Below are 15324 nucleotides of genomic sequence, written 5' to 3' on the forward strand. Positions count from 1 at the left end.
TGTTATGCTAGTCTCCTCCACACACAATATCATATGTTATGAGTGTTTGTTGAGGGTGTGTGTGCCTTTTGATTGATGTTATGGTTAGCTTATATTGATTTGCTAAAAGGAAAGATGTTTGGTGTCCTAGTTCACACACATAATTAGGTGGTGCCCCTTTTCTTGTTGGGTGTGTGGTTTTGGGGTTCTTATGTTTGTGTTGCATTGTGCCCCAAGCCCATTGAGCAACACGGGAGCCTTGAGGAGTGCTTAGAGGCCGCTCTTCTTGTTGCCCACCCCGGATTGCCTCAATTTTGGTGCCCCCACTGAGGATGAGCAGTTTTTGAATGGGTATTTAAGGTACATCGATCTCTTTAACACATAACTTTCCTTGTGTGCTTGTTGGGTATCATATTTTAAGAAGGAAAGTTGGTACTTTTTGTGTGATCTTTCATGAATAATCCACCTCCTCCTAATCCTCTTGGGATTCAATTCAACCAGTTTCATTGGGTGCACTCCATTAGAGTGAATGTTTGCATTGATAGAAAAATTTCCTACCAACAACGCATGGTTCTTCTTTTTGGTCCAGAAAGACTAAGTGAGATTTTAGCATCACCTAATCCTGTCATACTTCCCATTGTAGATTACACCATTTCCTTTTATGTGCATATTTTCATCTTGTTTTAGCTTATTTTAATGAATCAAGAAGACTTATACCGTAGGCCAATCTCTTATGCTAGGCAAGAAATACACATAGTTGTTGGTAGTAAGTTACAATTTCAGCGTGTCATTCGTCGTATGTTTGGACCTAGGCAAGTAGCAGCCACCCATTAATGCCTCAGTTAATCCATTTATTTTGCCTTTGATTCATTATGACATAAGCTTTGACGTCTACATTTTCATTCTACTTTGAAAAAGGAAAAAAAAGAAAAAAAAAGAAAAAAAAAGGAGTGAGAGAGAAAGAGAGTGAAGGAAGACCTTTGTGCAATCATATTTGTACTTCTTCTTCTTAAGCATGGATACCACTAGGCAAATGAGTGGCTACCCCTTATTCTTTGGAGAGCCTGGTGAGGATGCCGAGTTGTTCTTATCAAACTTTAGAATGGCACTCCACATAAAGAGAGTGGTAGGAGACCAAGAATGCTTAGACATGTTTGAGTTGGTCCTACGAAGAGATGCTTCCACTTGGTTTCAATCTCTACCTGCACCACTCGCACGAGTAGATTACAAGGGGGTCATACAACTTTTTGGAGACAATTACTTCAGTCCTTTGAACACACAAAAGCTATGGCAAGAAATAGTTGCTCATAAGCAAAAGGATCTAGAGGACTACTTGAGTTATAAGCAAGAATTCTTACGTCTTTGGACTCTTTGGTTGCGTAGTCTTCCTAACCCTGGAGATGGTGCAAAATTCTTGAAGAAGGAGAGATTTATTGCAGGGATGTACCCATCACTAAAATTGCAAGTAGAGTCAGGAGAGCCCACAACATTTGATGCTCCTGAGGCTAGGGCTACCAAGAAACTCCGAAAGATGAGGTGTATGCTTGGGGGGGGCTTTATCTTTGATGACTCAGAGCCTAGGGAAGAGGTACAGTCTTGCACTCGTAGAGAATCACCTGAGGTCACAGCTGAGGTGATAGAAAAGTTAAATGAGTCTTTAAATAACTTGTCTATCCACTTTGCACAAGCTGTGGAACAGAAGGGCCAAGCTAAAAGGGTTGAAGAACGAGAGCAACGACCTAGGCGACTCTTGCAATGTTAGAATTGCGGAGAGTCAGGGCATGGGATGTATAATTGTCCTTGGCCTCGTTGGGGAGCTAGGGAAGCCTAACATGAATTATCCAGTGATGAATGCAGGTGAAGGCACTAGTCAACAACAACCGATGATTTTGCAGAGGCCCAATGCAACAAGACCACCTCCACGAGGAGTGGAAGGAATGCCACCCTTGCCGGACCCAAAAGTACATGTGGTAGAGGTAACAAAGGCCAAGGAGGTAGACATTGAAGCAAATGGTGTCAAACGAGGGCGTGGAAAAAAAAAAGGAAAAGGAGGGTGTGGCATCACAAAGTGACCATGGATGAGGAAAGAAAGTGAAGGAAAACAAGGAAGTCAAGAGGAGACGACGTCGTATAAACCTCCAAGATTTCCCCCTTGGACATGGTATGGCTCCATACAACCTTTTGGAAGACATGAGAGGTAAGGGTCCTGATATCTCGTGGCCTCAATTTCTAGCCTTATGTCCACAAGTTAGGAGGGAATTAACAAAGGTCGTGAGCACTAGGAGAAAAACAAAAGAGAATGTGTCTGTTGTAAAAATTTCACAAGCCGAGATGGATGAGGACATTACACCTATATTAGATTGCTACATCAAAGGAAGGCTAGTTAAGAAGGGTCTAGTAGATGGGGGTGCACAAATTTGCATCATGACAGAGGACCTTATGCAAAGACTAGGCATGCATATTCATGAAACACCTGAAATTAAGGTGAAAATGGCAAACAATAGCAAAGCAAAGTGTCTTGGGATTTGTAAGAATGTTTCTGTGGAAGTTTTTGGCATTAAGAAGGTTGTTGATTTTTATGTTATGTCTACCAAGGGAAGTGGTTATCCATTTATCCTAGGTAGACCATGGCTAATGAGAATGCGAGCTTTGCAGGATTGGGAAAATGGAAAGTTAATTTGCAGGAATGAAAATCGTAAGAAGATTATCTTTGACATGAAGGAGCAACGACAAGAGGAGATAAATGAAGAATCTTTTCAAGGCGAAACAGAGGAGGATTGGACCGATGACGCCTCAGAGGAAGAAAGCAGCAGTAGCACTATGGACGAGGAGTCTTGCATTGAAGTCATGGGGGTAATATTCAGAGCAAAAGACAAAGAGACACCCTGTCAAGGTTTGGAGGAGGTAGGCTCTCAAGAAGACCAAATTGTGCATGATGAAGAAATGTTTGATGCTATGCTCTCAAAAACGCTTACATCGGAGGAAGGAGAGGAGTTTAAATGTGTACTAAGGAAATTTCCTAGGTTTTTTGCTAAAGATTACACAGATGTGCGTGGCGTAGAGGCCATTCAACACAAGATCGAGCTAAAGCCAGAAGCCAAACCTAAGGCACAAAAGCTACGAAGATTAGAAGTCATCAAGGAGCAAGCACTACTACTCAAAGAGGTGAGGAAGCTTCTAGCAGCGGGGTTCATATATCCTGTAGAAAATTCAGAGTGGGTCTCTCCCGTCGTGGAACGGCAAATGGAGGGTGTGTGTGGACTATCGTCCACTCAACGAGGCGACAAAAAGGGACCACTTTCCTCTCCCATTTCAAGAAGAGATCCTAAATGAGGTAGCAGGTCATGAGAAGTATACAATATGTGATGGCAACTTGGGTTACTTTCAAATTGGGATTGCATTGGAGGATCAATTGAAAACGACCTTCATCACTCCTTAGCAGGTCATGAGAAGTATACAATATGTGATGGCTGCTCGGGTTACTTTCAAATTGGGATTGCATTGGAGGATCAATTGAAAACGACCTTCATCACTCCTTGGTGTTGTTATGCTTTCAGAGTCATGCTGTTTGGTTTAACCAATGCTCGAGCGACATTTCAACGTTTCATGAACATGGTGTTTCAAGCATTCTTTGGGAAATCCATTAGAGTGTTCATAGATGATTTTTGCATCTATAGCTCTAAGTCATTGCATGTGCAGAGGGTGGAAGAAGGCTTGAAGAAACTCTACGACATGGGGGGCCAACTCAATCCCGATAAATGTCATATTGGTGAGGATGAAGTAATCTTGCTTGGTCATAAGGTTTCTTCCAAAGGCATTGAGGTGGATCCTACAAAGGCAAAGGCTCTTACCGACCTACCATCTCCAAAGAGTCTCAAGGAGGCCATCTCATTCATTCAAAAGGTGAAGTACATGTCACGCTTCATTCACTTAGCCTCAGAGTTACTTCACCCCTTGCAAAAATTGACTCAATAAGTAGAGTTTGCATGGTCTAATGAGCTTGAGGAGTACTTTTGTAACATTAAAGTCATTTTGTCAGAGCTACCAACACTCATGCCTCCTTGTTGGGAGTACACTTTCTTTGTTAGCTCTAGTGCTGGAAAGGAAATAGTGGGTGCAGTTTTGTTACAGCAAGATCCCCACAGTACTAGGATGCGGCCCATCTACTTTGTTAGTAGGATCATGAATGTCTTGGAGAAACGCTACACGGAAGCGGAACTCATGATGCTTGCTCTCATCTTTGCGGTGAGAAAATTTAGATCCTACTTGTTACCAAAATCTTTTGTAATTCTCACTACAGAAAGATTGTTTCTTGGGTGTCTTCTCAAATGAGCGCTAGAATCACAAAGTGGGTTATGGAATTGCAAGAATTCCAATACTCTTTCAAGGTAGAAGATAGTGTGCGTGCACAATTGGCAGGGATTCTCACTTATAGAGTGCATGAAAAGGAGATTAAGGTGCCTGAAGTAAAGACCCTACCATTGCCACCACCCAAAACTATACCTAATGCATTCACCTTGTTCTTTGATGGAGCTTTTAGAAAAGCCACAGGTAAAGCAGGGGGAGGGCTGGTGCTGCTCAACCCAAATGGAGAGGTGGTTATGAAGGAGAAGGTAAACTTGCCAAGTTCTACTAGCAACAATGAAGCAGAGTACGACATACTACTTCATGGTTTGAAGGTGTGCATCAATCAAGGGATACAACGTCTCCTGGTAAAAGGGGATGCACTTCTTATTGTAAGGCAAATTTTAGGCATTTGGGCATGCAAGAATGAAAGATTAAGGCAAAAGGTTCATGCTATCCATAGGCTGTTTAATCAATTTGAGGAGGTGCAATTGTATCATATTCCTAGGAAACAAAATGAGGATGCTGATCAACTTGCACAACAAGCTATTGCATGTGTTAAGAAGGAAATGCAAGTAGTAGCCTTGGTTGCAGCGGCTATTAAGCAACCACGGTACCAAGGAATGGAGGCACTAGCTCCCATAGTGAGCTACATCTTGGAAGGTGAATTCCCACAAGACTTCACAAAGGCACAAAAAAGGAGGCTCATGAAGAGGGCAAGTTCTTTCTTGTTCTTAGAAGGTGCCCTCTACCAAAAAGGAAAAGATCAAGTGTGCAGAAGAGTACCAACAACCAAGGAGATTCCAGCCATTTTAGAGGGTTTGCATGAAGAAGCATGTGGTGGCCATTTTGCTCAAGAACTAAATGTGAAAAAGATTTTGCTTGCTGGGTATGTTTGGACAAGCTTACATGTGGATGTCCAACATTTGTGTAGGAGCTGTCATAACTGCCAAGTCAATGGTAATAAGAGGTTGCTACATGGTCCACGCCAATTAGTCATTGCAAGTGGTCCATTTGAGAAATGGAGCATTGATGCTATGGGTCCACTACCTAGAACTAAAAATGGAAAATTGTACATCTTAGTGGCCATAGACTACATGACTAGGTGGGTGGATGCTCAAAGTGTGGAAAGGGTGAATGGAAAGACTGTAAGCAAATTTGTTTACACTCATATATGTTGCAGATTTGGCACCCCCTTGGAGATTGTTTCTGATAATGCTCCATGTTTAAGAAAAGGTTTGCTCACCAAAGTTTGTAAAGAGCTTCATATTTCACATCATCATAGCACACCCTACTATCCCCAATCAAATGGGTTAGTAGAGAAGGCTAATGGTGTCATTGCAGGAATCATAAGGAAGATGGTGGAGAACAAGACGAAGCTTTGGGATGAGTTCCTTGATGGAGCACTATGGGCATACTACCTACGGAGAAGCAACAAGGTTTACGCCCTTTCACTTGGTTTATGGTCAAGAAGCATTGCAGTCTATTGAGCTCAACATTCCAACAATGCGGCTACATGGAAAAGGTGGACTAGGAGATCAAGATGCATGGGTAGATCAACTTCTCACTTTAGTTGAGCTAGAGTGGAAAAGAGAAGCTGCATACGAGTCTCATAGAAGGAAAGCCATGCAAGCAGCAGAGAAGTTCAATGCAACTTTGAAAGACAAGGGCATCAAAGAAGGAGATCTTGTGCTAAGGTATGACAATCGACTTGATAATTGGTTTGATGCCAAGTTTGAAACTAGATGGCAGGGACCATACATTGTCAAGAAGGTTTTCAACTCTAGCTATTATCAGCTCATGGATTTAGATGGCAAAGAACATTCTAAGAAGGTTAATGGCTACAGACTCAAGCCATACTTGAGTCGCATTCTAGCGACAGACTTACAGAAGCAACCACAAAAAGGAGATAAAAGGGCATGTAAGTTATGTGGTTTGAGTAATGGATGTGGTGCAAAACACAAGGAACAGAAGAAAGATGGACAAGAGAATCACATTACACCACTTGCTTTAGAAGGCCTACATTATGATGGTACATGAATATACCATCATCTAGGGGGAGGGCTAAATGATAGCTGTTTTTTCGGCTATCCACGTTACCACAAGGAGCTACCTCGGCCAAGGAAAATCATATAAACTCTTTGTCATAAATACCTTTTCACTGTAAATAGGCGTGTGTGTGTTAGGGACTTTACCCATATCTTCTATATATTTTTTATATTATTTAAAAAAAAGTTTTTGCTAGCTACTCATCAAAAATAAATAAAATTATTACGGCCCATTTTGTGTAAATATTTCATTTTATATAAGGGCCTAAATATGGGGGTCTCTATTTTCTCTAGTTATGTAAATACTTCATTAGGTGTGTGTATTACAAAACCTAAATATATTTTTATTTATTTATTACTATTATTATTATTCTTCATAATACTTTTGGACCATCATTGTACATATGCTTCAACTTTACCATGCATAAGTAAATCCTATGCCCTCACATTTCTACCCACACCATGTAGAAAGCCTACTATTCAAATCACTTTTTCCCTTAGACTATTTCATCTTTTATTCTCTCATCTACCCTAAAATAATGGGGGTCTCTCTTCCTTTTGACTTCCATAGTTTAATATTTTTGTATATATTTTTTACTATTAAATATTTTATATATTTTTATTAAATAATTTTTCATATATCAATTATTTTTGTATATTTTATTCACAATTAGATCTCTTTGTTTATTTTATTTTCCTATCATAATAACCATATTGTCATGATATATTGACTAGTTAAATACTAGCTTGTTCTTTCTTATTATGTAAATCCTTTATAAAATGAAAAAAATCTCCTCCATGCAAGTGTCCACATACACTTGAGTCTCTAAGGTTAGGGTATGATGTATTGGGAGGCTCACTCTTGGAGCTATCAAGAAATTCCACCAATGGGGACCCACACAAAGATTTTAAATATTCAGAAAATACATGGTTCTGCTGAATTTTTGCGCCCGCCTCCACTCCGAATTTGGACTGGTCATCAAAAGACAAAAGTTAGCTCGGGAGCTCAAGAATATGCTCAATCGTTTTGAGAATTTTTAGAGCTAATGGCAGTGAGATATGAATTTTTTATTGGACCCCAGTCTGCCCACTTTTTGGCAAGGTACACCTAGTCTCTTCTCACCTTCCTTACACATTCATCACCTACACACTTACTCATTCCTTTCTCACTCCATCAAACCTGCAAACTTCAGGTCCTCTCTCACCCTCTCCACCTTTCCCTCTCCTTCCATCTCCATTTGCTCTCATATCTACTCTACACCCATACCTCATCTCCATTTCTTTCCCTACTACTACTCCCATATTACTAAATTATTTAATCTCAAAAAATACATAAAAATTCAGCATGAATGTATCATATTAACCTCTCCGAATTTGGGGTTTCCATCTACAAAAACCCCCATGTTCTTCACCTCAATCAACTTTTGTGGCGTCAAATGCAAGAAGGAGATCGGCCGGTTAACTTAAAGATCTACACATGGAAGAATCCAAGCTTCTTCGAGCTTTCAACCACACAAAGGATCTTTCCAAATCTTTACTCCTCTCACTCAACCTCTTAGCCCTTCTCACCCATTTTGTACATTGTATTACTAACCTTTTATAGTGATTACTAACTACTACTAACCACTAACATTTGTAAATAAGCATCCACTCTACTACTTTTGGAGTAGGCATTACTACAAGTTATTTGCTCAAACCTCTACATCACACTCTCCTCTCATCTTCAATAATTCTCTCACCTTGAGCCCACATCCATGTGACTCAAGGGATAAGAAGAGGCTCACTCTCATTTCAAAAATAAAAAATCCATAATCTATGATTTTTCATAATAAGATTGATTAGGCTTAATCCTAATTGGGGCTTCTCAAACCTATAAATAGAGCCCCCTCCATTCCTTGTAAAGGGGGAGATTACACACATTGTACACCACTCCCAACTCTAGTGTGTAAAGAGATAGTGAACTTGTGAGCTCTCTCTATACATCAATACCTTTGATTGCATAGAGAAGCTTGAAGCTTGAAGCTAGTTATGTCATTGTGAGGGCTTGAGTGATGCCATACTCCCTATCATAATTGTATCTTGCCTTTGTGCATAAATAAGATTAGTAGTTTGGGTGCATTTGTGTACAAAATCTTGGACTCCTACATCTCCAAAGTTGATTTAGCAAAGCGATCCGATGTTTGATTTAAGGTAAATTCGATCCTTATATTTTGTGGTGTGATCTTCTGCTTGGCGGCTTGAGGACCTATTTTTGATTCTTTCATTCCATGGTAAGAGGGTTATATGGTGAGAGGGCTCCCATAATCTTAAGACCATGTGTATATCGACAACAAAATCAAGTTTATATTGTCTCTCTAAGCTCTTCTCCAAGTTTGGTGTGCATCTATTTGTGTTATGCTAGTCTCCTCCACACACAATATTATATGTTATGAGTGTTTGTTGAGGGTGTGTGTGTGCCTTTTGATTGATGTTATGGTTAGCTTGTATTGATTTGCTACAAGGAAAGATGTTTGGTATCCTAGTTCACACACATAACTAGGTGGTGCCCCTTTTCTTGTTGGGTGTGTGGTTTTGGGGTTCTTATGTTTGTGTTGCATTGTGCCCCAAGCCCATTGAGCAACACGAGAGCCTTGAGGAGTGCTTAGAGGCCGCTCTTCTTGTTGCCCACCCCGGATTGCCTCAATTTTGGTGCCCCCACTGAGGATGAGCAGTTTTTGAATGGGTATTTAAGGTACATCGATCTCTTTAACACATAACTTTCCTTGTGTGCTTGTTGGGTATCATATTTTAACAAGGAAAGTTGGTACCTTTTGTGTGATCTTTCATGAATAATCCACCTCCTCCTAATCCTCTTGGGATTCAATTCAACCAGTTTCATTGGGTGCACTCCATTAGAGTGAATGTTTGCATTGATAGAAAAATTTCCTACCAACAACGCATGGTTCTTCTTTTTGGTCCAGAAAGACTAAGTGAGATTTTAGCATCACCTAATCCTGTCATACTTCCCATTGTAGATTACACCATTTCCTTTGATGTGCATATTTTCATCTTGTTTTAGCTTATTTTAATGAATCAAGAAGACTTATACCGTAGGCCAATCTCTTATGCTAGGCAAGAAATACACATAGTTGTTGGTAGTAAGTTACAATTTCAGCGTGTCATTCGTCGTATGTTTGGACCTAGGCAAGTAGCAGCCACCCATTAATGCCTCAGTTAATCCATTTATTTTGCCTTTGATTCATTATGACATAAGCTTTGACGTCTACATTTTCATTCTACTTTGAAAAAGGAAAAAAAAAGAAAAAAAAAAGGAGTGAGAGAGAAAGAGAGTGAAGGAAGACCTTTGTGCAATCATATTTGTACTTCTTGTTCTTAAGCATGGATACCACTAGGCAAATGAGTGGCTACCCCTTATTCTTTGGAGAGCCTGGTGAGGATGCCGAGTTGTTCTTATCAAACTTTAGAATGGCACTCCACATAAAGAGAGTGGTAGGAGACCAAGAATGCTTAGACATGTTTGAGTTGGTCCTACGAAGAGATGCTTCCACTTGGTTTCAATCTCTACCTGCACTCGCACGAGTAGATTACAAGGGGGTCATACAACTTTTTAGAGACAATTACTTCAGTCCTTTGAACACACAAAAGCTATGGCAAGAAATAGTTGCTCATAAGCAAAAGGATCTAGAGGACTACTTGAGTTATAAGCAAGAATTCTTACGTCTTTGGACTCCTTGGTTGCGTAGTCTTCCTAACCCTGGAGATGGTGCAAAATTCTTAAAGAAGGAGAGATTTATTGCAGGGATGTACCCATCACTAAAATTGCAAGTAGAGTCAGGAGAGCCCACAACATTTGATGCTGCTGAGGCTAGGGCTACCAAGAAACTCCGAAAGATGAGGTGTATGCTTGGGGGGGGCTTTATCTTTGATGATTCAGAGCCTAGGGAAGAGGTACAGTCTTGCACTCGTAGAGAATCACCTGAGGTCACAGCTGAGGTGATAGAAAAGTTAAATGAGTCTTTAAATAACTTATCTATCCACTTTGCACAAGCTGTGGAACAGAAGGGCCAAGCTAAAAGGGTTGAAGAACGAGAGCAACGACCTAGGCGACTCTTGCAATGTTGGAATTGCGGAGAGTCAGGGCATGGGATGTATAATTGTCCTTGGCCTCGTTGGGGAGCTAGGGAAGCCTAACATGAATTATCCAGTGATGAATGCAGGTGAAGGCACTAGTCAACAACAACCGATGATTTTGCAGAGGCCCAATGCAACAAGACCACCTCCACGAGGAGTGGAAGGAATGCCACCCTTGCCGGACCCAAACGTACATGTGGTAGAGGTAACAAAGGCCAAGGAGGTAGACATTGAAGCAAATGGTGTCAAACAAGGGCGTGGAAAAAAAAAGGAAAAGGAGGGTGTGGCATCACAAAGTGACCATGGATGAGGAAAGAAAGTGAAGGAAAACAAGGAAGTCAAGAGGAGACGACGTCGTATAAACCTCCAAGATTTCCCCCTTGGACATGGTATGGCTCCATACAACCTTTTGGAAGACATGAGAGGTAAGGGTCCTGATATCTCGTGGCCTCAATTTCTAGCCTTATGTCCACAAGTTAGGAGGGAATTAACAAAGGTCGTGAGCACTAGGAGAAAAACAAAAGAGAATGTGTTTGTTGTAAAAATTTCACAAGCCGAGATGGATGAGGACATTACACCTATATTAGATTGCTACATCAAAGGAAGGCTAGTTAAGAAGGGTCTAGTAGATGGGGGTGCACAAATTTGCATCATGACAGAGGACCTTATGCAAAGACTAGGCGTGCATATTCATGAAACACCTGAAATTAAGGTGAAAATGGCAAACAATAGCAAAGCAAAGTGTCTTGGGATTTGTAAGAATGTTTCTGTGGAAGTTTTTGGCATTAAGAAGGTTGTTGATTTTTATGTTATGTCTACCAAGGGAAGTGGTTATCCATTTATCCTAGGTAGACCATGGCTAATGAGAATGCGAGCTTTACAGGATTGGGAAAATGGAAAGTTAATTTGCAGGAATGAAAATCGTAAGAAGATTATCTTTGACATGAAGGAGCAACGACAAGAGGAGATAAATGAAGAATCTTTTCAAGGCGAAACAGAGGAGGATTGGACCGATGACGCCTCAGAGGAAGAAAGCAGCAGTAGCACTATGGACGAGGAGTCTTCCATTGAAGTCATGGGGGTAAGATTCAGAGCAAAAGACAAAGAGACACCCTGTCAAGGTTTGGAGGAGGTAGGCTCTCAAGAAGACCAAATTGTGCATGATGAAGAAATGTTTGATGCTATGCTCTCAAAAACGCTTACATCGGAGGAAGGAGAGGAGTTTAAATGTGTACTAAGGAAATTTCCTAGGTTTTTTGCTAAAGATTACACAGACGTGCATGGCGTAGAGGCCATTCAACACAAGATCGAGCTAAAGCCAGAAGCCAAACCTAAGGCACAAAAGCTACGAAGACTAGGAGTCATCAAGGAGCAAGCACTACTCAAAGAGGTGAGGAAGCTTCTAGCAGCGGGGTTCATATATCCTGTAGAAAATTCAGAGTGGGTCTCTCCCGTCGTGGTCACTCCCAAGAAGAACGGCAAATGGAGGGTGTGTGTGGACTATCGTCCACTCAACGAGGCGACAAAAAGGGACCACTTTCCTCTCCCATTTCAAGATGAGATCCTAAATGAGGTAGCAGGTCATGAGAAGTATACAATATGTGATGGCTACTTGGGTTACTTTCAAATTGGGATTGCATTGGAGGATCAATTGAAAACGACCTTCATCACTCCTTAGCAGGTCATGAGAAGTATATAATATGTGATGGCTACTCGGGTTACTTTCAAATTGGGATTGCATTGGAGGATCAATTGAAAACGACCTTCATCACTCCTTGGTGTTGTTATGCTTTCAGAGTCATGCTATTTGGTTTAACCAATGCTCCAGCGACATTTCAACGTTTCATGAACATGGTGTTTCAAGCATTCTTTGGGAAATCCATTAGAGTGTTCATAGATGATTTTTGCATCTATAGCTCTAAGTCATTGCATGTGCAGAGGGTGGAAGAAGGCTTGAAGAAACTCTACGACATGGGGGGCCAACTCAATCCCGATAAATGTCATATTGGTGAGGATGAAGTAATCTTGCTTGGTCATAAGGTTTCTTCCAAAGGCATTGAGGTGGATCCTACAAAGGCAAAGGCTCTTATCGACCTACCATCTCCAAAGAGTCTCAAGGAGGCCATCTCATTCATTCAAAAGGTGAAAATGTCACGCTTCATTCACTTAGCCTCAGAGTTACTTCACCCCTTGCAAAAATTGACTCAATAAGTAGAGTTTGCATGGTCTAATGAGCTTGAGGAGTACTTTTGTAACATTAAAGTCATTTTGTCAGAGCTACCAACACTCATGCCTCCTTGTTGGGAGTTCACTTTCTTTGTTAGCTCTAGTGCTGGAAAGGAAACAGTGGGTGCAGTTTTGTTACAGCAAGATCCCCATAGTACTAGGATGCGGCCCATCTACTTTGTTAGTAGGATCATGAATGTCTTGGAGAAACGCTACACGGAAGCGGAACTCATGATGCTTGCTCTCATCTTTGCAGTGAGAAAATTTAGATCCTACTTGTTACCAAAACCTTTTGTAATTCTCACTACAGAAAGATTGTTTCCTTGGGTGTCTTCTCAAATGAGTGCTAGAATCACAAAGTGGGTTATGGAATTGCAAGAATTCCAATACTCTTTCAAGGTAGAAGATAGTGTGCGTGCACAATTGGCAGGGATTCTCACTTATAGAGTGCATGAAAAGGAGATTAAGGTGCCTGAAGTAAAGACCCTACCATTGCCACCACCCAAAACTATACCTAATGCATTCACCTTGTTCTTTGATGGAGCTTTTAGAAAAGCCACAGGTAAAGCAGGGGGAGGGCTGGTGCTGCTCAACCCAAATGGAGAGGTGGTTATGAAGGAGAAGGTAAACTTGCCAAGTTCTACTAGCAACAATGAAGCAGAGTACGACATACTACTTCATGGTTTGAAGGTGTGCATCAATCAAGGGATACAACGTCTCCTGGTAAAAGGGGATGCACTTCTTATTGTAAGGCAAATTTTAGGCATTTGGGCATGCAAGAATGAAAGATTAAGGCAAAAGGTTCATGCTATCCGTAGGCTGTTTAATCAATTTGAGGAGGTGCAATTGTATCATATTCCTAGGAAACAAAATGAGGATGCTGATCAACTTGCACAACAAGCTGTTGCATGTGTTAAGAAGGAAATGCAAGCAGTAGCCTTGGTTGCAGCGGCTATTAAGCAACCACGGTACCAAGAAATGGAGGCACTAGCTCCCATAGTGAGCTACATCTTGGAAGGTGAATTCCCACAAGACTTCACAAAGGCACAAAAAAGGAGGCTCATGAAGAGGGCAAGTTCTTTCTTGTTCTTAGAAGGTGCCCTCTACCAAAAAGGAAAAGATCAAGTGTGCAGAAGAGTACCAACAACCAAGGAGATTCCAGCCATTTTAGAGGGTTTGCATGAAGAAGCATGTGGTGGCCATTTTGCTCAAGAACTAAATGTGAAAAAGATTTTGCTTGCTGGGTATGTTTGGACAAGCTTACATGTGGATGTCTAACATTTGTGTAGGAGCTGTCATAACTGCCAAGTCAATGGTAATAAGAGGTTGCTACATGGTCCACGCCAATTAGTCATTGCAAGTGGTCCATTTGAAAAATGGGGCATTGATGCTATGGGTCCACTACCTAGAACTAAAAATGGAAAATTGTACATCTTAGTGGCCATAGACTACATGACTAGGTGGGTGGAGGCTCAAAGTGTGGCAAGGGTGAATAGAAAGACTGTAAGCAAATTTGTTTACACTCATATATGTTGCAGATTTGGCACCCCCTTGGAGATTGTTTCTGACAATGCTCCAGGTTTTAGAAAAGGTTTGCTCACCAAAGTTTGTGAAGAGCTTCATATTTCACATCATCATAGCACACCCTACTATCCCCAATCAAATGGGTTAGTAGAGAAGGCTAATGGTGTCATTGCAGGAATCATAAGGAAGATGGTGGAGAACAAGACGAAGCTCTGGGATGAGTTCCTTGATGGAGCACTATGGGCATACCGGACTACCTACTGAGAAGTAACAAGGTTTACGACCTTTCACTTGGTTTATGGTCAAGAAGCATTGCAGCCTATTGAGCTCAACATTCCAACAATGCGGCTACATGGAAAAGGTGGACTAGGAGATCAAGATGCATGGGTAGATCAACTTCTCACTTTAGTTGAGCTAGAGTGGAAAAGAGAAGCTGCATACGAGTGTTATAGAAGGAAAGCCATGCAAGCAGCAGAGAAGTTCAATGCAACTTTGAAAGACAAGGGCATCAAAGAAGGAGATCTTGTGCTAAGGTATGACAATCGACTTGATAATCGGTTTGATGCCAAGTTTGAAACTAGATGGCAGGGACCATAAATTGTCAAGAAGGTTTTCAACTCTAGCTATTATCAGCTCATGGATTTAGATGGCAAAGAACATTCTAAGAAGGTTAATGGCTACAGACTCAAGCCATACTTGAGTCGCATTCTACCGACAGACTTACAGAAGCAACCACAAAAAGGAGATAAAAGGGCATGTAAGTTATGTGGTTTGAGTAATGGATGTGGTGCAAAACACAAGGAACAGAAGAAAGATGGACAAGAGAATCACATTACACCACTTGCTTTAGAAGGCCTACATTATGATGGTACATGAATATACCATCATCTAGGGGGAGGGCTAAATGATAGCCGTTTTTTCGGCTATCCACATTACCACACAAGGAGCTACCTCGGCCAAGGAAAATCATATAAACTCTTTGTTATAAATACCTTTTCACTGTAAATAGGCGTGTGTGCGTTAGGGACTTTACCCATATCTTCTATATATTTTTTATATTATTTAAAAAAAA

At 41.0% G+C, this 15324-nt stretch overlaps 1 pseudogene; it reads left to right on the forward strand.

The window, feature by feature from the left end:
- The first annotated feature begins 13094 nt into the window (after positions 1-13094).
- Positions 13095-14516, forward strand: LOC147638343 (uncharacterized; annotated as a pseudogene).
- Positions 14517-15324: the final 808 nt, after the last annotated feature.

Source organism: Cibotium barometz, chromosome 5, assembly GCF_041138505.1.
Source record: "Cibotium barometz isolate CiBa-2024 chromosome 5, ASM4113850v1, whole genome shotgun sequence".
Taxonomy (NCBI): domain Eukaryota; kingdom Viridiplantae; phylum Streptophyta; class Polypodiopsida; order Cyatheales; family Cibotiaceae; genus Cibotium; species Cibotium barometz.